Consider the following 21,608-nt stretch of genomic DNA (forward strand, 5'->3'; position numbering starts at 1 on the left):
ACCACCAAATATTTTTAAATGAGCCAATGAAATGTAATAGAACTATAAAATTGGAAAGAAGGTTAGACCTACCCAAAGAGTAAATCAACTCAAATCAAGTATTATTAGCGATTAGGAGTAATAGCATTATCAACAACGATAAGAAAACATGTATTATTGTGATTTAATAATTATGAGAACCCATTGGTAAGATCAAAAAATTATAAAGCGGCATACTTATTATTGGCGGATTATAAAAAAAAAAAATAAAATGCATGAACATTGAGGTTAGAGTTACTTGTTTACATTTTGAAAAGAATTAGTCGATCTTGGATAAATCGATAATTATCAGAACCAATACTGAACGAATCAGCTGATTATTCGATCAACCCATATGACCGGTTGAATCATATAAAATTCACTCATAAAGGATATATTATGTATACTAAAGGAAGTCGATGTGTAGAATTACAAACAACTATTATTTCTGTATAAATATTTATTATAATCCAAAAAAGCATGATAAATCAAGAGTATACAAAACTCATATAAAAACTAAATGTATTATCTATTAAAATCGTATGTTACGATTTATTTATGAATTCAATTTAAGATAAACACTCCATATATTTGTATAAAAACTTCTTTTATTTAATTTTTTCTATTATAAAGCCGAGGAAGCCCTGATTCCCAAGGCAACCAATTGTATTGAGTCTATTAAATTGAAGGCCAATCAGAGAGTAGCTTACAGAATTATTCTAGGAAGAGGCAAATTTTTCTGAAAACCTCCTCTTCTGGCTTAAGATCCCAACCCGAGAGGATGCACATGGAGTTTAGGGTTTTTTCTTCTTCCTTTTAAAAATTTTTAATGAACTATTAAGCCAAACCCTTTTTTAAATGTAATGTATGTTTGTTGAATGTTAATTATTTGTGAACTCAGTGCTGTCAAGGAGTTCGTAATTGTAAAGATTCCCATAAAAATAGCTTTAATTCGAAAGAAACTTATAAAAATCTGGATCACGCGTTAGCCCAGCAGTGACGAAAAGGAGCCTACCCAATTAATTATTGGAAATAATTAATTCAATCCACGAGAACATCTAGAACTTCAGTCAGTGAGTGATAAGTCAAACCAAACGAGCTCGTTTTTTCGTTTTTTCTACGTTCAGTGGGGGTAATTATTAAAACAAAAAGCGCTATTCCAATTAATTAGAATTAAAATAAAAAGTCACCACGTGTTGAACAATATCACATAGTCCATAAGAACATTTATAAATTTATTTAATATATGTAGGAAGCTTACTTCCATGCACAGCCCGAATTCATATAAATCCCTGAGATCTCATGTTTGAATATTAATTTATTAATTATAAATTTGTTAATTGAACCAAGTATATCATATCAAACTTATAGACCGAACAGGTTTTTATTGGCAGAATTTTGTATTGATTGGAAGTCTAAGTACCAGTATTAAATATAATATATTTATGAATTTGAAACTCACTATTGTGAATATTAGCAAAGCCTGTGATAATTATTCAGATTTTAGGAATAGATTATTTAAGTGAATTATAGATTTATCGAATATTTTATGCACATCTTTTTTGTGGGAATATATTTTGTGTTTTATGTCAGCATACAAATCGTAGAAATTTATTTTATCCTAGTTCATCTCGTGATATACAGTTTGAGCTGTTTTAATATCAACAAATATTTAGCAGCATTTAAAATTATTGAATCAAGTAATATTAACCTTATTCAGAGCACTCAATATTTATCATCCTTTGATGATATTCATTTTATCAGCCAGAACAAGTATATTAAGAAATTATATTAATAAGGTTCCAGTTATATCATATAAGGATCCAGAGAGCTTCAAGAACTGGCGTTGTAAGTTCTAAGGAATTTTGAAAGGGTATATTGGTGAATACTTGTATTCACGACGAGCGTTTTAAGAATCAACTAGAAACAACTATAGTTGGTCCTGATTATTCTCTAGTGGTACATGGTTACTGATAATCAGTCATCAAATATTCTTTTAATTTCCTTACTGGTATTCTTCAAGAACTTCATAGAAGCAGCGGTAAGAATTACCAATCACCGATCACTGAACCTTATGGTGATTATTTGTATTTATAAAATTCATGTTTCTACCACTGAGCTAGAGCTGAGGTTTGAACCCAGTAATTTTGCGAGCCGGAAGGCCTTATTTTTTTGTGAATTTATTCGCAAAAGAGGGAATTTAGAGACTGCTCTTATAAATACCAGAAACATCGTATTATCTGTGAAGGAATTACAATCCACAACTTCTCACAATAGCTTCATAACGTGGGACTCTATCATAAGAGATAACCCCCCCAGGAGCACAACTTCACAGGGGATAATAATAATTATTTATTAATCTATTTTACAGACCTATGTTTTCGAAATTGTCGGCCGAGCGTACTGAAGAACGGAAAGATGAACATGATAATATGATAATATGATTTAGCATTGTGGAGCGTGATTTGAAGGCTTCACACATGTAGAGTGAATCTTGTACTGAGTCAATGGTGTAGCGGCTATAAATTTTGTAATTGCGTGTGTGGACGCTGAGTGTACACCAGACTGATTGATTCACTACAAGATTCAATACAATTGTCGGAATCGCGGGAGGCCTAAACGCTCGCTCACCCTTGATTCTTCTAATGACAAATTGTATTGTGATGAAATTTTTATAAGTAGTGTAGCGATCGCTAAACACTGAATACGGATACCTTAAAATTATTACCTGTGAAGAATGAGCATACAAAATCATACGGGTCGAGCAAAAATCCCGATGTAGCTAATTTACGGAACTGCGTCTCTAATAAGTTCTGAAGGATTAAAATACGGTATTTGGACCAAATATCGTTCAGAATATACTTCGAGAACAGAGTCTTGTCGGGTTTTAAGCTCTATTGTAGGAATTTATATGATCTATGGCTGCCACTGCTGTACAATTGATGTGTTCGCTCCTAAGTCGAGGTAGGTAACAGATAAAAGCTGATATATGAGCAGGTAAGGACAAAGAATAAATATCTTGATCTGACCCCACTCGCTACATCCACTTAGACCTGTTCCAATATCCAGCTTAATTCAATTATTCTAATGATCGTATTCGATCGGTTCTTGATAATATAGAACGTATCAGACACAATAATTGACAGGCTTAAGAAATAATCGAACTCAGAAAGCGAATTAACAAAACTGAAATATATTACAATAAAATATGCAATCATACAGTGCAGGTTCAGAATTTGATTTACAGGTTGATAATAATTTAGCATTAACAGAATAGTTAAAAAAATTTCTTGTGCTTGCATGATACCATGCGTGATTCAACAGAATTTTACAATTGATAAAGTTTAACAGTTTTGAAAAAAAATAGTGAGAAAAAATGAATTATAAAATATTTTAAAATTGCTCGGGGTCGTGGTTCAGGCAGCGGAGGATAGTTAATCAACTACAAAATTCTTAGAAATTAAATATGAATAAATTTTAGGCTCTTAAATGCTAAAGCGCTTGTCGGCGTGGCCAATAATTTAACGAAGAAAAATTTATGTTTTTCTGCACTGAAATATTTTCGAAGCGTAGATTGGGGCCCCTTATAACTTATAACTCACGTGAAATTCCTTGATGGTCGTGGTTTTCTTTTTTAGATCAAAAATCGTTTGATCGGCAGCAATCCAGGCTTCGGTTTCAGCACGTGGGGAATTTTAATTTAAATATCTCCTTCACCGAATTAATTAAGGGATAATTTACTTTAAGCTTTTAATTTATCGATTGATGAGAACAGAAATTTACGAATAACAAATAAATTGGCCTAAAATATCGGCTCACAAATAGAACATTTAAAATCGAACAAGAAATTTTCACAAATAGGTCTTTGGTAACCATAAAAGAGATCTGCACGGTGAGGATTTCAAAAGGGAAGTGCTGCTCTTTTCTCTAAGCTTTTAGGCTAGACCTTGCTTCTCAGAATCTCAATGTAATAATTTGCATAAAAATTTGCCATTGGTAGAACGCTTGTGACGTAAACATGACGTCAGTGGCAAGTAGTAGAATACAATTCCTTTAATTACAATAATAATTTAATTATGTAATTCTTAAAACTGCTTAATCTTCTAGACATAGTTCCTCTCATACAATGTACACGTGCTAGTGTAACTGATAAGGCAGGTTGGTGTCTGATAATAGATTAACATGTGTTGCTTTCAAACGATCACCGTCTTGGTGCTATTTCTATGCACTATGATTGGCTTAGACCTGCCATAGAGATTTAATTACCATGTGGTTCAGTTGAATTAAATTATTAATAAATTAATATTCTTGTACAATTTTTATTAGGTTTGAGATTATTATAATTAATTTCTGCCATTTTATCAATAATATAATTTCATGCTATGACCTATTTAGTTACAATAAGACCTGACATATAATATAATTTCTTAAATAATAAATAATTTCAACAATAATACATACATTTTATTTTTTATTTTGAAATTCTTGATCCTTTATTGATAGTTTTATAATTTTTAGGAATGATATTTTACCTTGCATGAAAACCGGCATGACATTTGACAATGCTTTGAATCAGTCAGCTGCGTTCGAACTGTTTTAAAAACATCTGATCGATAGTAAACAAAGTGTAACCTCAAAATCAGTGAGCGATTCATAAATAATTTGTGCTTTATTCGCAAAATAATTATAATTTTATTGAATAATTTTCCTAGAAAAATATTCAGTACAGAACGGTACTCTTATCTAATATACAGTTATTGATAAGTAAGCTTTATCGCTCGGTCGCTAACTATTCCTTTAGCAAATTCCTTCATTTTAAAAGGTAATCACAATTTTTCTCTCTTTTCATGAGATCTATTTGAAAAATTCATCACACAAAAGCCCCCAGGATATTTTAAATAGGTAATTGGGAGACGAGTCGAAACAATGACTATTTGAAAAATCCGATATTGTGATGAATACACTATTTCATCTCCTTACTTCTACGAAAACTCAACACTTAACACTAAAAACAATATATCGTGCACTTTTGGCTACGAGAAAATAAATAATTGATTGTTCCTTCCATTGGATACAATCGAAATACAATAATTAATGAGGTCTCTTAGGATCCTTCATTAAAAACAACTCCACAACTTCCATTCATGGGTGGCTTATGAGCAGACCCATAACTATAACGAATATACAAGATTTCACATATTACTTCTTAAGATTTGAACAGTATTTGCAACAAATATAGACTTTCATCATTTTTTCATAGTTATTACAGGTTTCGACTCTTTGGTTTGGCTTTTACATAAATTGGGTGAGAGTGTGATTTTACTTCGGTGACTTGACAATCGTCTACCGTTTGACTCGAGCAATTTCTTATTTGCGCTTAGTACGTTGCGTACAAACAGGGTTACACTTGAAATGGCTTTCTTGATTTTTATCGATGTTGGTTACAAATATTAAGTCCTTAAGATTATATTTATCAATTGGAATTTCAATTCATGATCTTTTGATGCAACAGTAATAAATTTCACATTTGAAGGTAAGAATTTCATTTTCTTTGGAGTTTTTTAGAGATACATTCATATAACACAGAACATGCACATTTCGTGCAAATTAACATAAATATATATTTTTTTTTGTTTGTGTTTTTTACTTATAATTCCACATTAAATAATGGGTTACAATAATTAACTAACGATATTGCTTTGATTCTATTAACATTGACTCTAGGATTTCGTACACATTGGTTGGTGGGACGAAGAAAATTATCGAACAGGCGTTGGTTCTGAATAGATTTTTCTATTGATTCTGTATTTCAAGGTTAGGTTTACACATTTTTTCAAATAAACTTTGTTTATTTTCTTTCCTCCTATTCACTACTAATTTCATGTTATTTCTAATTTATAATTATTTTCTGTGGATAATCCAATTTTTGTTTTTGTTTTCCAGTTGGGCGGATATAACTAGGCGATTGTTTCTGTGATGACTATGACATGAGGCGGATGGCTTGATTAGGTTGGTAATTTGTAGAGTTGTTTTGTAGTTTTATTTTCTTGACTTAAAGTTGATTTCAATTTCTTCATTTGAAGTGAATTAATAATATTTCCTTATTGGCTGAGATGCGGCGAAGTTTAGGCTATGTTGATTAGGCTGCAGTAGAAAGATGCTGGTTCGCAAAGATGTGATTCAATGGGTAGGCTGTGACTATGAAGGAGTTTGATAATTTATGTATTCACAACGCATCATATTGAAAAATTTCCGCACCTAAGGCGTAATCCGATGCGTCAACATTTATATGAAAAGGTTGGTTGAGATTTGGATGATTCAATATAACGGCCTTCAAAAAAGCATCCTTCAACTGGTTGAAAATTTCATCTTCCTTGAGCCCCCATGTCCATGGTTTAGAGGATGATAAAACATGACTCAGTTGTGCCGTATAATGAGACATCTGTTTGTTAAAGCGGCGATAGAATTGTAGGAAACCAATAAAACGTTGAAGCTGTTTACGACTTGATGGAGATGGAAAGTTTTTTATAGCTGCTAATTTATCAATGTCCTGCATGATACCTTTATCAGTTATGATGTGCCCGAGGTATTTGACTTTCTTGGCAAAAAATTCACATTTTGATAATTTTAACTTCATACCACATTTTATTAGTCTACCGAATACTACATCAAGGTGTTGAATATGCTCTGCCACACTCTGTGATGAAATAATTGCATCATCAACGTAAAGAGCACAAAAATCTGAAATGTCTTCACCAATTGATTGCCTTAGGCAGCGTATAAATATAGCCATTGCGTTTCTGATCCCAAAGGCAAGTCGGGTGAACCTGAGATTTCGACCGTTGAAGAGGAAGGACAGGTAATCTCGAGATTCTTCGGCCACTTGTACCTGCCAATATCCGGCGCTGAGGTCGACGGTGGAGTATATGGTCTTGCCGTGGAACGTCTGCAACACCTGATCGATCTGGGTGGGAGCTTCACGGTCGTCGTCGAGAATCATGTTCAGCTGGCGGGCGTCGAGACAGAGTCGGGTGGAGCCGTCCTTCTTCGAAACGCAGGTAATAGGCAAACTATAATGCGATGTGGATGGTTCGATAATGCCTAGTCTTTCCATCCTATCTATTTCGGCAGCTGCTGCTTGACGGTGCGCAAAAGGGATGGGATAAGATTTTCTATAATACGACTCATGTGGTTTGACCTCTAATTTACACTGAAAATGATTTGCCAATCCCGGCTGTTCTGAAAATACTGCACGATTTTTTATGAACATTTCTTTCATGGATTGTTTGATTGCGAGCCCCCATTCAGAATTGTTATCAATCTCATTCAGTAACTTTTCCATCAGAATGTCAGTATCATCTGGTGTTTCATTTTCCAAGCTGTAGTCATCCACTGAATCATGACTCATCACTTCACTTTCTTCACCTTCTCTGTATTGCACCTTGTATTCTTTTTCAGGAATGTAGTCTTCAACCATGTGATATCTCACTACTCGTACGTCTCCCGCATTGGCCTTTAATACTATCTGAGTATTGATACTAGTCCGGTTGCTATTGTCAGTTAACTGTAGTTCGAGATTTTTGAAATTTATGTTTGAGTTATAATGGGCTAAGAAATCAGCACCAATAATAATGTGTGGTCCATTTGCAGGTAATACCAGGAAGGAGTATGGGAAGCACTTTCCTTCGACTTGGATCTCCAGGAGGCATTGTTTAGATATTCGGAGACGACGTCCTGGTGTGACACCTGATAGGTAGGTTGAGGTTAACGGTAATGTGGCTATTTCTGTTATGTTTTTCAGGCGGGAATAAGAATCATTCTGGATTAAGCTAACTTGTGATCCAGTATCTATGAGAGCTTTGAATTGTAGGCTGGCTACTTGTATGGTTATATAGGTTTGAAAATGTTCATGTATTTCTTGGATGCTGGAGTTTTCTTCTTCTAGCAAGGTTTCTCTGATGTTATTATATAGCGTGGTAAGGCATGTAGGTTCTTTTCCTGTATCTGGAGCAGTGGGGTTGTCTAGATTTTCCATTCCATTCATTTTTGCAGGTTGAGTAGGCTTAAACCGTATAGAGCGGCAACGACGGTAGACTCCTCTGAGTTTCGGTTTCTTGCCTTGGACTATTTCGACTGGCGGGAGTGACGGATCAATATTTTCAGTTGGCGGTTGTTCCTCTGCTAATGGATTATCATTTCTCTCCATGTGTAGACAGGCGATGGACGACTGTGGTGGGTGATTTCCATATAGTCAGATTTTCTGCGGCGTTGATGACCCTTGTGTTTTCTCAGCCATATCCGATTTTCTTCCCTGATTTTCGTTGGGCGTCGTTTGATGCTGATTTGCGCTCGCATTTCCCATCCGGTTGTAGTTGTTGTTCCGGCTATGCGCGGCGTTGTTGGAGTATTGGTTACGGTGTTGGTTTATACGGTCTCGTCCGTCATGGTAGTACGCGTTTCTCCTGTTTGTGTCAGACTGCTGGTTGTGGTTCTGGAAATTCCTCCTATTTTCTGGTTGGTTTTCCTTATTTAATCGCTGTTGAAAATTTGTGTTGCGATCCTGGTTATTTGCAGAATTAAAGGGACGACGTGCGTTAGAAAAGGGAGAAGTATTTTGTTGGGGTTGGTGATCTTGATGCGGATGCTCTTGTCGCACAGTGAAGTTGTAATCTTCGCGATGTACTGCTTGGATTTCATGGAGATGATTTTCCAATTCTTTGATGGTCTTAACATGACTAGTCGCTAGTGCCATCTGTACGGGGTAAGGCAGCTTCCGGATAATGATCTGAGTGAGTGCTAACTCGGCAAAAGGTGTATCCAGTTGTGAATTTTGGTATCTGATGTTTGATACGAAGGCGGTGCATGTTTGGCCATTTCGAGGTGAATATTTGCAGGATACAATATCAGATAATATAACTCGCTGTCGATCTTGTCCCCAATATTGCTCTAGGAAAGCATCTATGAATTCGGATAAACTATTAAATTCGGCGGCGCGTCCGTGAAGGAAAAGTAATGGTTCTCCAGACAACAGAGTAAATAATTTGAATTTCCATATGGGCCAGGGTGTGGGGGTAAGTTCTTGAACAGATCTCAGTTGTTCGACGAAGGGTTTTGGGGGCATAGACGCCGGAGTGTCATCAAAATGTCCTAGGTTTTGAAAAATTGTGGTGGTGTTGTACGACTCTGAGGGCGGTGACAGTTCTAGATTGGCTCGAGAGTGACTTATGCGGGTTTCCATCTGAGTGATTCGGGTATCCGTCTGCTCAAATCTTTTTCGGACCTCGGCATCAACACTCTTCCTTTGCTCAGCGGCAGTATCACACCGTCTATGTAGGTCGCTGTATTGTATAGTTAAGCTGTCCACCTGAGAGCTAATAGCAGTTTGCTTTTCATTCAGGGTGTTAACATGGCTCTTCAAATTTGTTATATTGGATGTAATGGGTTCAAGTTGCCCTTCTACTCGCCGTATAATGTCCTCGTGTTCATTTTGACATGTAGAGATTTGTTCATTTAGTTTGGCCTGCACGCTCTGAGTTATCTGCTCTCCTGCTTTGGTGCAATGCTGTTTGGCTTGCTCAACTACTTTCTCTTTCAGAGTATCCATCTCCACGCGTATGTGTTCTTTTAAGGTGACCTCGACGTTGACTACCTTCGTATGCATATCTTGTGATATCTGATCCAATCGGTTATTTGTTTCTGCAATGGATTTATCTAGACGCTCAGTTAATTTTTTGATGGTTTTATCTGTGTCACGGAATGCTACATCCATCCGCTGACTCAATTTCTCCAAACCCTGTTCGCTTACCTTCTTTGCTTCTTGAACTTCCATTTTTAATTCTTCCTTTGCCTGTTTGTTATCTTCCTTTAATTGTTTGTTGTCTTCCTTTAATTCTTCCTTTGTTTGGTCGCTTTTTTCATTTAAGTTTTTTATTTCTGCATTTGTTTTATTTATTGCTTCATTGGTTTTCCTTATTTCTTTCAGGATGAGGGTCCAGTCAACGGCGGGAGCGGGTGCATGGTTATCAGTTAGCCGCTGGTTTTTTATCCGAGCAACGGTGCGAGAAATGGGAGTTCCTGTTTCTGAGACGTCATCGACTGAGTGCTCTTCTGATGTTTCATCCTCCGGCTCTTGGGCTACCAACGTATCCTCCACCAGAATGCAGCTCTCCTCCACCTGCGTCGAAGATAAATCATCCAGTACATTGGGATGGAAATCGGCGGATGCGGTGGCAGATGCGGATGGCGGCGAACAATCGGGTGAGATGTCCTCGGTGTCCGACAGACTTGGATTGACCTGGTCGTTTCCTGCCATAGTTTGTGAGAGAATAATGCGACGAACGTGTGTGGTGAATAAACGTGAAAGTGTTGTGATATATAAAATAATTAATAAGAAATCCAATAGAAATTGTGATAGCTTCGTAGTGAGTGAAATACGGAAAAAGTGGTTTAGCAATGTGTTCAGTGATAAAATGAGTCAAGTTAGCAATATCGTTAACATAAAAATGACAAGGACACACAGGATACACAGTGAACACTTATGCGGTAATACAGGTACGCCTCTTATAATTTATTATTACTATTATTATAAATATCTTACTTTTATAATTTCTTGCCGCAATTCAATATATAGGCTAGTGTTCTTTGCACAATTTTATATAAAAGGGGCAGTGTTTTGTTTGAATTATTCCGCAATATATCCGTGATTTAATTTTACTTCCCTCTTTATGTTTTAAAAACTTTTAAAAATGTAAATAACTTCAATCCTCTTTTCTGTAAATATTTATAAATTGTTTCAATATAGACCTAATATTCTTCAAATAATATGACCTTTCTTATGATATCTCTTATACCTATGACTTATAGTACGACCAATTTTCGAATAACACAATAATAAAATTCTGAGTTCGATTTTTTCTCTAAAAATTCATCAATTGATAAATTTCTTTTCTGTTCAAAAATTGGGTATGGTACGACTTGTTATTTTATATAACAGTGAACAGTTAATACTAAATTCGAAGAAATTCACAACCATGAATTTTTCACAAATTTTCCCGTTGTCAGCGCTATAGTATACTGAGCAACTAAATAATCCTCGTAGTCGATTATCCACCTCTTCAATGCCTATCACAGTTGGGCGCCAAAATCATGTGGAGCGTGATTTGAAGGCTTCACACATGTAGAGTGAATCTTGTACTGAGTCAATGGTGTAGCGGCTATAAATTTTGTAATTGCGTGTGTGGACGCTGAGTGTACACCAGACTGATTGATTCACTACAAGATTCAATACAATTGTCGGAATCGCGGGAGGCCTAAACGCTCGCTCACCCTTGATTCTTCTAATGACAAATTGTATTGTGATGAAATTTTTATAAGTAGTGTAGCGATCGCTAAACACTGAATACGGATACCTTAAAATTATTACCTGTGAAGAATGAGCATACAAAATCATACAGGTCGAGCAAAAATCCCGATGTAGCTAATTTACGGGACTGCGTCTCTAATAAGTTCTGAAGGATTAAAATACGGTATTTGGACCAAATATCGTTCAGAATATACTTCGAGAACAGAGTCTTGTCGGGTTTTAAGCTCTATTGTAGGAATTTATATGATCTATGGCTGCCACTGCTGTACAATTGATGTGTTCGCTCCTAAGTCGAGGTAGGTAACAGATAAAAGCTGATATATGAGCAGGTAAGGACAAAGAATAAATATCTTGATCTGACCCCACTCGCTACATCCACTTAGACCTGTTCCAATATCCAGCTTAATTCAATTATTCTAATGATCGTATTCGATCGGTTCTTGATGATATAGAACGTATCAGACACAATAATTGACAGGCTTAAGAAATAATCGAACTCAGAAAGCGAATTAACAAAACTGAAATATATTACAATAAAATATGCAATCATACAGTGCAGGTTCAGAATTTGATTTACAGGTTGATAATAATTTAGCATTAACAGAATAGTTAAAAAATTTCTTGTGCTTGCATGATACCATGCGTGATTCAACAGAATTTTACAATTGATAAAGTTTAACAGTTTTGAAAAAAATAGTGAAAAAATGAATTATAAAATATTTTAAAATTGCTCGGGGTCGTGGTTCAGGCAGCGGAGGATAGTTAATCAACTACAAATTCTTAGAAATTAAATATGAATAAATTTTAGGCTCTTAAATGCTAAAGCGCTTGTCGGCGTGGCCAATAATTTAACGAAGAAAAATTTATGTTTTTCTGCACTGAAATATTTTCGAAGCGTAGATTGGGGCCCCTTATAACTTATAACTCACGTGAAATTCCTTGATGGTCGTGGTTTTCTTTTTTAGATCAAAAATCGTTTGATCGGCAGCAATCCAGGCTTCGGTTTCAGCACGTGGGGAATTTTAATTTAAATATCTCCTTCACCGAATTAATTAAGGGATAATTTACTTTAAGCTTTTAAATTTATCGATTGATGAGAACAGAAATTTACGAATAACAAATAAATTGGCCTAAAATATCGGCTCACAAATAGAACATTTAAAATCGAACAAGAAATTTTCACAAATAGGTCTTTGGTAACCATAAAAAGAGATCTGCACGGTGAGGATTTCAAAAGGGAAGTGCTGCTCTTTTCTCTAAGCTTTTAGGCTAGACCTTGCTTCTCAGAATCTCAATGTAATAATTTGCATAAAAATTTGCCATTGGTAGAACGCTTGTGACGTAAACATGACGTCAGTGGCAAGTAGTAGAATACAATTCCTTTAATTACAATAATAATTTAATTTATGTAATTCTTAAAACTGCTTAATCTTCTAGACATAGTTCCTCTCATACAATGTACACGTGCTAGTGTAACTGATAAGGCAGGGTTGGTGTCTGATAATAGATTAACATGTGTTGCTTTCAAACGATCACCGTCTTGGTGCTATTTCTATGCACTATGATTGGCTTAGACCTGCCATAGAGATTTAATTACCATGTGGTTCAGTTGAATTAAATTATTAATAAATTAATATTCTTGTACAATTTTTATTAGGTTTGAGATTATTATAATTAATTTCTGCCATTTTATCAATAATATAATTTCATGCTATGACCTATTTAGTTACAATAAGACCTGACATATAATATAATTTCTTAAATAATAAATAATTTCAACAATAATACATACATTTTATTTTTTATTTTGAAATTCTTGATCCTTTATTGATAGTTTTATAATTTTTAGGAATGATATTTTACCTTGCATGAAAACCGGCATGACATTTGACAATGCTTTGAATCAGTCAGCTGCGTTCGAACTGTTTTAAAAACATCTGATCGATAGTAAACAAAGTGTAACCTCAAAATCAGTGAGCGATTCATAAATAATTTGTGCTTTATTCGCAAAATAATTATAATTTTATTGAATAATTTTCCTAGAAAAATATTCAGTACAGAACGGTACTCTTATCTAATATACAGTTATTGATAAGTAAGCTTTATCGCTCGGTCGCTAACTATTCCTTTAGCAAATTCCTTCATTTTAAAAGGTAATCACAATTTTTCTCTCTTTTCATGAGATCTATTTGAAAAATTCATCACAGCATCTAAAGTTACCAGCTGTAATAAACATGTCACCCTGTGATAAATTGTGTACTGGTATAGAAACGGTAGTTTGGAGTTGAAGTGTAGTTGATTGGTATCAGCTGTGTAGATAATGGTTCCTTAGAAGACTTATACAAATAATTATCACTCCCCTATCATTGAGAAACTGGAAATTGTTGGAAAAAAAATCATTCACCTCATGAAAAAGAGTTGTTCATATTGCATTCATTGATTACTGAAGAATGAGAGGATAATTTACAATTTATTTGAATTTAGCTTAGCTTATATTCATCCTAAAATGGAAGATGGAGAGAATATGGAATTCTGTGTGATTCATCGTACATCGCAAATTTCCTGGACCATCTATTGACAATCAAAAACTATGAAAACATTGAATTCATCTTTGAAACACTGATTTAACCTACCTATCTATTTTTTTTTAACTTAACACTTTAACAATAGATATTACTACCAATTGATTGAGAAGAATATGTTTTCAGAATAGTGAATGCTGCATGACTAAGCACATAGGAAGTCCGTATTGAGATGTGAATGTAAATATTGATTGTCAGATAAATTTCATGATCCACCAAATAAAATTGAGTGTGACATGAGATACATTGACATTTTGGCGGTACAGAGTTCGCCGGGTAAGCTATTTATAAATAAAGCTCTATTATAGATACAGTAGTCAACGCTTTGAAAAAAGACAGGCTCAATCACCAGGAGTACTATAAATTCTATGAGGGACCAGTAAGCCATCAATTTTCAGTAGTTCAATGACTTCCATTATGGACACTGGATACATTATGGACAATCAATACGTATGAAATTTATTAGCCACAGAATAAAAAACTTTACTCTGACTACTACAATATGAATAACCATTTGGATCAAATATAAGGAGTTACTCACATCTCTCATCAGCTCGTACTTTTCATTCACAAAATATTAATGAAAAATATACATAAGTTATATTGAATGAGCTCACGGCTAGTACTCAAATTTGTATTTTTCTGGCCGTGCTACAAATAAATGTAGGTATATGTTTGTAATCTTGTTGTCTATTGAGAAAGTTTTCAATGTGATTTTTGATAGCAATAAAATTTGAATTTGAAAAAATAATTATCAACAAACTCCTAACCAAAGAAAATCTATGTGCTCTTTTCTAATCGGAATGAATGAGACTCCATGAGACGAAGGGAGACCATGAGAAGAAGGCGCAAACCGAACTGGCCAAGCATACAACAATGGAATACACACGTGGCAAGCTTGCGCTCTCAACACAGAATTAATTTGATCAGCTGATTGATAAAATTATTTTAAGCTTTCCAATAATAATAATAATATTATCATCATTATTTATTCTTTATTGATTGATATAATGAGTATACATCATATAGATGATAGGGTGAGGAAAAATGAGGTAACCTTGTGCTATTCCTCTCCCCAATTTAGATATAGTTACACATAGTCCGAAATAGGTCAAGTCTTGTAGCTCTTCACTTCGCAAAATTTTCAGACCACTAATATTTTAAGTCACATAGTAAATTTTCAAATTTAGATGCTTCAAATGATTACAATTGTATCAAGATTATTACAAGATTAGCTTTCCAATGATTACAACATTTATGTTAGAATATCATGTGTCAATTATCTCAGTTCCATATAATGGCGTTCACTTTACCGTGTTCATAACCTTACTTAATAGGATCCTTTTTCATCCTTTGAAACCCTTAAAGGCAAAATATCTCAAAATCCGTTCTTAGACTGGCAGTCTAGCATGTTTGAAGAATATTTGTGAAAAGTTTTAAGTCTGTATGTAGGCCAATTAGTTTGAGCTGTAGTGTGATTTTACATCAAAGCTTTCGAAAAATGCCCTCTCCTGAACCCCCCTGTGCTCTTGATAAGAATTATTCTGCATAGATCTGATGTTTTCCCGTAGCTGAGCAAAAAAGTTCCTTATGACTTTGCTGTGAAATGAACGGTTAAAAAGAACAAAACTTTTGGGGGGCCCCAGCTCCCTCAGGGAGCAAATTTCAGAAAATCCTCTCTTAGTGGATATTTTGAGGCTACCATAAACAATTGTGCAAAATTTCAAGTTTTTAGGCTCAGTAGTTTTGTCTGTGGTGTGATTTCAGTCTGTCGGGCTTAGCCTTTTATATATATATATATTGTAACATATTTAATTTGGATTGATAAATAACAATCCCTAGTTGAAATATTTATAGGTCTAAGTAAGTAATTGGCTAATATCGCCAAAGAGATAACGTAAAGATTAGATAATATCAGACATCCTGACTAAACTGTACAACAGCCTAAGAGGAATGGAAATAACTTTTGCTACTATATAATATTATATAAAATATTGAAAATTGAGGTTAGGCATAAACATTTACTGATCGGCGACCTAACAATCGACCGAGCCATACAACGTAGAATCTGACCAAACACCTTGGCAGAAATTTATTGTGGCAAAACAGTATGCAATTTGAGGAACTAAAAGTCTCACGTGGCTAATTATTGTAATGTATGAAGCAACTAAATAAATAAGAATTTATAATCTATAAAAAATTACTTGGCATGTAAATAGCATATTTAAAAACCCAACAAAAATAATTAAATGTATTAAGGAAGTAGGAGGTTACTGGGCGCATGAATACTGTAATAATTTGCATGCACCAATCAAATAGTAGCAATTGATAGGCGGCAATAGTGAGCCGGTTCAAATATATTTGTATATATTTCTACAAATAATAAGAATTTATAAAAAAATTGTTGTATAGTCTATGTTTTGGATATGGCCCGAAGGCAAAGAAATTATTAAATATATAACATAAGTAATAACTTAATATTTTAGTACGGTCTATTTGAGCCTTGAATGGCGGAGGAATAGAATATTCAAATTTTATGCAGATTTAGAAATTGGAAATGAAAATTGTAAAATTGAGAAACAAGAACCACACTCGCCTGCCAACTACCACCATGAGAGGTCACCAAAAATTATAGAGCGTATTACCTTACTATACCTTGTAATAATTTAAAGTTGAATTGAATTACTAAATTTCTCATAAAACTTTGTGATGCTCTTATAAAGCAAAAGTCATTTTTAAATAATTTTGTAACCCCTTGGAAGAGACGACTCCGGCTATAATAATCCAGGACCACCAGGATTAGGATCGACATCAGCAGCTCATAAGAAAATTCCGGCACGTGAGTGAAAAATATTGAAATAGTGATAGGGCGCCTTCAGTGCTTCGAAATTAAAAAAGAATCAGAGCTAGCTCGTCGAAAGGGTTTTATATAAATTGAGAATTTGGTAAAAATACTTGCGCAAGTAAATATAGTATAAAAGGTATTTTATTAGATAGTAACGAATCAATCCACATATCAGATCATCTATCAATCAAAGAAGGCTAAGATCTAGGCTGTTAATACAATATTCATATGATCATTAATTTCTGCAATATAATTTGCGATAATTTAATGTAGCTCTGATTCACTAGATGAAGTGCTCTATTTATTCCTTTAGGTGCCGAATCTTGCACCCTGAGATAAAAAATATATTTATTACAAAGAAATCTATTAGAAACTATAGAATTTAATATATATATTGGGATTACTAGTTTGTCAATTTATCATGCTGATATAAGAATTTATTTTAAATAGAATTGTTCAAGTCGACAGGTATTAGCAAGCTGATATCGCAGCTACATGCAAATAAAGGCATATGATCATAAAAATGAAAGCACATGGTAACGTTTCGTGCTATAAAATTTAAAGAATAGTATTAGCCTGTGATATTTTATCGATTTCTATTATTATTTTATCTTATATTATATATTTTTTTATCGCTCTATATATTTTTGCTCTGATTTATTTTTTGAGATATTTGTTAATATATGTATCAAATTGTTTATGGTGTACGATTTATTTTTATTCCTCAATACTATAGGATAAGTATTATATATATATATATATATATATATATATAATATATATATATATATTTTAATGAATTATCAGTTTATTGTGGAAGCTCATATCTGGGCCTATAAAGATTTTCATGAGACTGTATCCTATTAAAAACCACGACCTGATTTTTATAATTATTAAAATATTTCATGCTCTACCGATTGATGCCAAGCAGGAGGCTAATCGTTATTTAATTATAAAAAATAACGTGACAATATATATATAAGAAATAAGAATAAGATAAGATACACTACGCTATACACTATACACTATACACTACCACTACTCCATACACTATTCTTGGTCTAGCAGAGAGTATAAAATATTATATTTATATTCAATCCTGTAATATTCATTAACATTCTACACTCTCTGTAGTCTACTGGATATAGTGCTAGCGTTGCAGCCTTGAGGTCCCGCGATCAAACCCGGATATGAGCAAACATTTTTATTCAGGTCACTCCAGTGTTTTCGGGTGAACATGTTAAATTGTCGGTTCGGGCTGATATATAACAGTCATGAAGCACATTGACAGCTCAAACTATAATATTCAGGCCAGGTGGAACTTCCGTCAGGGACTCCCAACCAATAGTACATACGAGTATTACTATTAGTAGCCTGAAGTACCAAAAACGGAAATTACAAGAATACTAATTGAACCATGTTATTATTATATCTACGATCAACTATAATAATTATTACTATCATATCACATTATATTTGTAATGAATCACAGTATTATATATACTGTAACATTAGAAGTATAAGAAATAGAAGTCAATTCTATTGCAAGAAGTTCTATTTGTATTTCTATTGAAAATGGAAGAGGGAAATGAAGAGTAGGAGGGGGGGTATATGAAGGGGTAGAAGTGGCGTTGGAGAAGGGGGGGTAGAAGAGGATGAAGAGGTAGAAGGGGTGGAGGAGGAGGAGGAGGAGGAGGGGAGGAGGAGGAGGAGGGGAGGAGGAGGAGGAGGGGTAGGAGGAGGAGGAGGAGGAGGAGGAGTAGGAGGAGGAGGAGGAGAAGCAGCAGCAGCAGCAGCACCCAGCGAACGAGGATGTGAAATGATGTGAAAAATGAGTAGATATCAATAGGAGAGGGGGAAGGAAATCAGTAGAAGACGCAAAGAAATAAGAAAAAGAAGAAGAGCCGTCTATTACGTCAGTAGGGCTGTCATCAAGAGACTTGGAAGAAGATGAAGATGGAGGAGGAGATGATGGAGAAGAGGTGGTCTAGACGGTAACGTTAATACGAAACGATAGGAACATGACATCTCCAATAACATCTGAAAACAGAAAATTCACATCAAATACTTATCGATTTGTTAACATGTCACTTATACAACTGATACAGTGATACTTGTCTTGATTTCCCAAGTGGAGCAGAATTCGATACTAGCGCGTGTGCGCGTGTGTGTCAGAGTGCTGGTGTAAGTGTATTTTCTCTCCATTGCCAAGTTTTGTCGGTACAGACAGATTCGTTTGAATGACAGTCGATTATTGGGAGGGGGTGGAGGGAGAATAAGTGAAGGTTTCAAGGGGTTTCTTGAAATTCATCTATCATCTGTCTGAGACAGTTCCTTGAAATACAGCTCCACGATTGGCACTCCTTTGATAACGTTGGATAACGTTTTTGGAATTTGTTTTGTGTAGCCTTTTCGTTTGCCATCGATTTAAATGTCTTCCTGCTATTAAACAAACTCTTGATCACTTTTAGATTGTTTCCTAAATTGTCAAAAGCAGAATCTGGATTGAGCGTTACATTGTAACTGATTCTGTGATGTAGAATCAGTTGGAAAATATATTCCCAAGGTAAGAATATTCTTCGCAGATGTTAATTGCTGAGAACACAGCTTACTGTATTCTAGCTCTCTACTTCTCATTCATTTGAATACTACAACTAGTTGCAAATTTGAATTGTGTTTGAATTGAATGAAGTGTCTAGAGAGTAGTAGTATTTCCTCACCAATTGTGAACTTTAGATCACTATTCTAATATAATTTAATCACCGTGAATATAGAAATTGAGTATTTAAATACTGGTTAAAACACATTCAAGAATGAATATTCTATTTTCCGAACTCATAATGCATGATTTTGAACCGCCCTAACGAGCCGAGAAGAATGAGTTATAGTACTATGAGATCCGATCATTGTGTCAAAAGTTATGACTGAAATTTTGATCCTGGAGGTATCCTGGGCGCCTCTGCACTAAATTAAGTGCATCTGACGGGTGGTTCTCATAGAAAATGATCCTATGAACTTATATCATTGTGCGAAATCTCAATGTGATGACAATTGAGTTTTTAATGATGATTGAAGCTGAGAATTAGGTGTTTTCAAAATACAAGGAGCATTTTTGTCAGGTGATCTATGAGATAGTGCGCTCTACCTGGTCACAGATTCTAGAACACGAAGTTAAGCCCAGAGGGATTTTGAATTATACATTCAATGGTAACAATCGGAAGATAAAACTTGTTTTTTTCAACAAGTTTGTTTTTTCGGTTATTTTTCAAAATTATTTCTTTAATATAAGAATCTTCTCTATTCAAGTGATAATAATGTGAAATATCTGTTCTATTTTTTGTTTTGAAGCATCTAAATTTGAAAATTTACTTTGTGAACATATTAGTGGTCTGAAAATTTTGCGAAGTGAAGAGCTACAAGACTTAACCTATTTCGGACTATGTGTAACCATATCTAAATTGGGGAGAGGAATAGCACAAGGTTACCTTATTTTTCCTCTCCCTATCATTTATATGATGTATACTTATTATATCAATCAATAAAGAAAAAGAATAAAGAATATTGTTGATCACAAACTAGAATTCATCAAAATTGATTTTCTCTTAAAATCTTACTCATTTTTGAAATATTGTAACTCAATACTTATTGAAGATAGGGAGTTCCGAATGATCTTGAAAATTTCATAATTTAAGAAAAGGTGAGAGGCAAGTTTTCTGTCCTATCAAAAAATTTGGCGGAAATAGCTGAAAACTGGAAAATGATCCTGAAATACGAGGTTTTTGGGCCACTCTGTATCTAGCACAAAAAAAAATGTTGCATGAGAATATTGGTTCTGGACTTTTCTTATGTAATGAAACAATATTTTAAAAAATCAGAACTACAATATAAATTGCAAGCTCTAATTGCAGCTCACAGAAATGCTTGGGTTGAGAAACATGGCTACAAAATTTTGAATTTCTCACAGATATAACTGAAAAGTTGAATGATTTAAATTTGCAGCTTTAATGGAAAGATAAGGACATCGGTGGAATGATTTGAACTGTAAAATCGTTTTCCAAGGAGCTTGAGATGTGGGAAAAGAATGTCGTCCAGTTTGAATATAAACACTTTTCCAGTCTGAAGAAAATCAATGACGAGAAAAATACTTTAGAGCACCAAGAATACGTTACAATTCAGACTTGAGACAACAGTTTGATCAACGATTTCAAGATTTTAAAAGCATATCGAATACGGCAGAATTCGTCAACTCTCCTTTTGTAGAGATCGCTGCAGAAGTTTTTGCAGCTTGTGTTGTAAAACATTTTGGTGGATTTTGTGGAATTTGTGGATTTTAAAAATAATCTTGTCTTTCAGATCACTTTCTACAACTGGAAATATTTGGCCTCAAGGCCCCAAAGAAAAATATCCAATTATTATTCAAGTTGCATTGAGGTTGAAAGCTATACTCAGCTCTACCTACTTGTGTGAATCATCTTTTTCAAGTATGAAATTCATAAAAAATCGATGTAGGAATATTTTTTGGACAACTGCATCAGAATGGCGGCTACAACGCTCAATCCAAACATCAAGAAAATACTTGATGACCAAAAAGAGTTTCACTGCTCTCATTGAAATGTACATTTCCACTTTTGTTATACTTTTTGCTATGAGATAAGTAGATTTCAACACTGAAAATGTATATTTATAGGGAATAAAAGATACTTTCTTTATTCTAATATTCGTTGTTAGCTCACTAGAAGATTTTATAAATGCTATTCTAGCTCACAGGCTCATCAGTTTGGCGACCACTGCTCTAATGTAT

General features: G+C 34.3%; 1 protein-coding gene across 8 annotated transcripts in view; it reads left to right on the forward strand.

The window, feature by feature from the left end:
- LOC111048438 (cyclic nucleotide-gated channel rod photoreceptor subunit alpha) overlaps positions 1–21,608 on the forward strand; it is a 237,700-nt gene that overhangs the window by 113,089 nt on the left and 103,003 nt on the right. The window lies entirely within an intron of this gene.

Source organism: Nilaparvata lugens, chromosome 13 (assembly GCF_014356525.2).
Source record: "Nilaparvata lugens isolate BPH chromosome 13, ASM1435652v1, whole genome shotgun sequence".
NCBI lineage: Eukaryota > Metazoa > Arthropoda > Insecta > Hemiptera > Delphacidae > Nilaparvata > Nilaparvata lugens.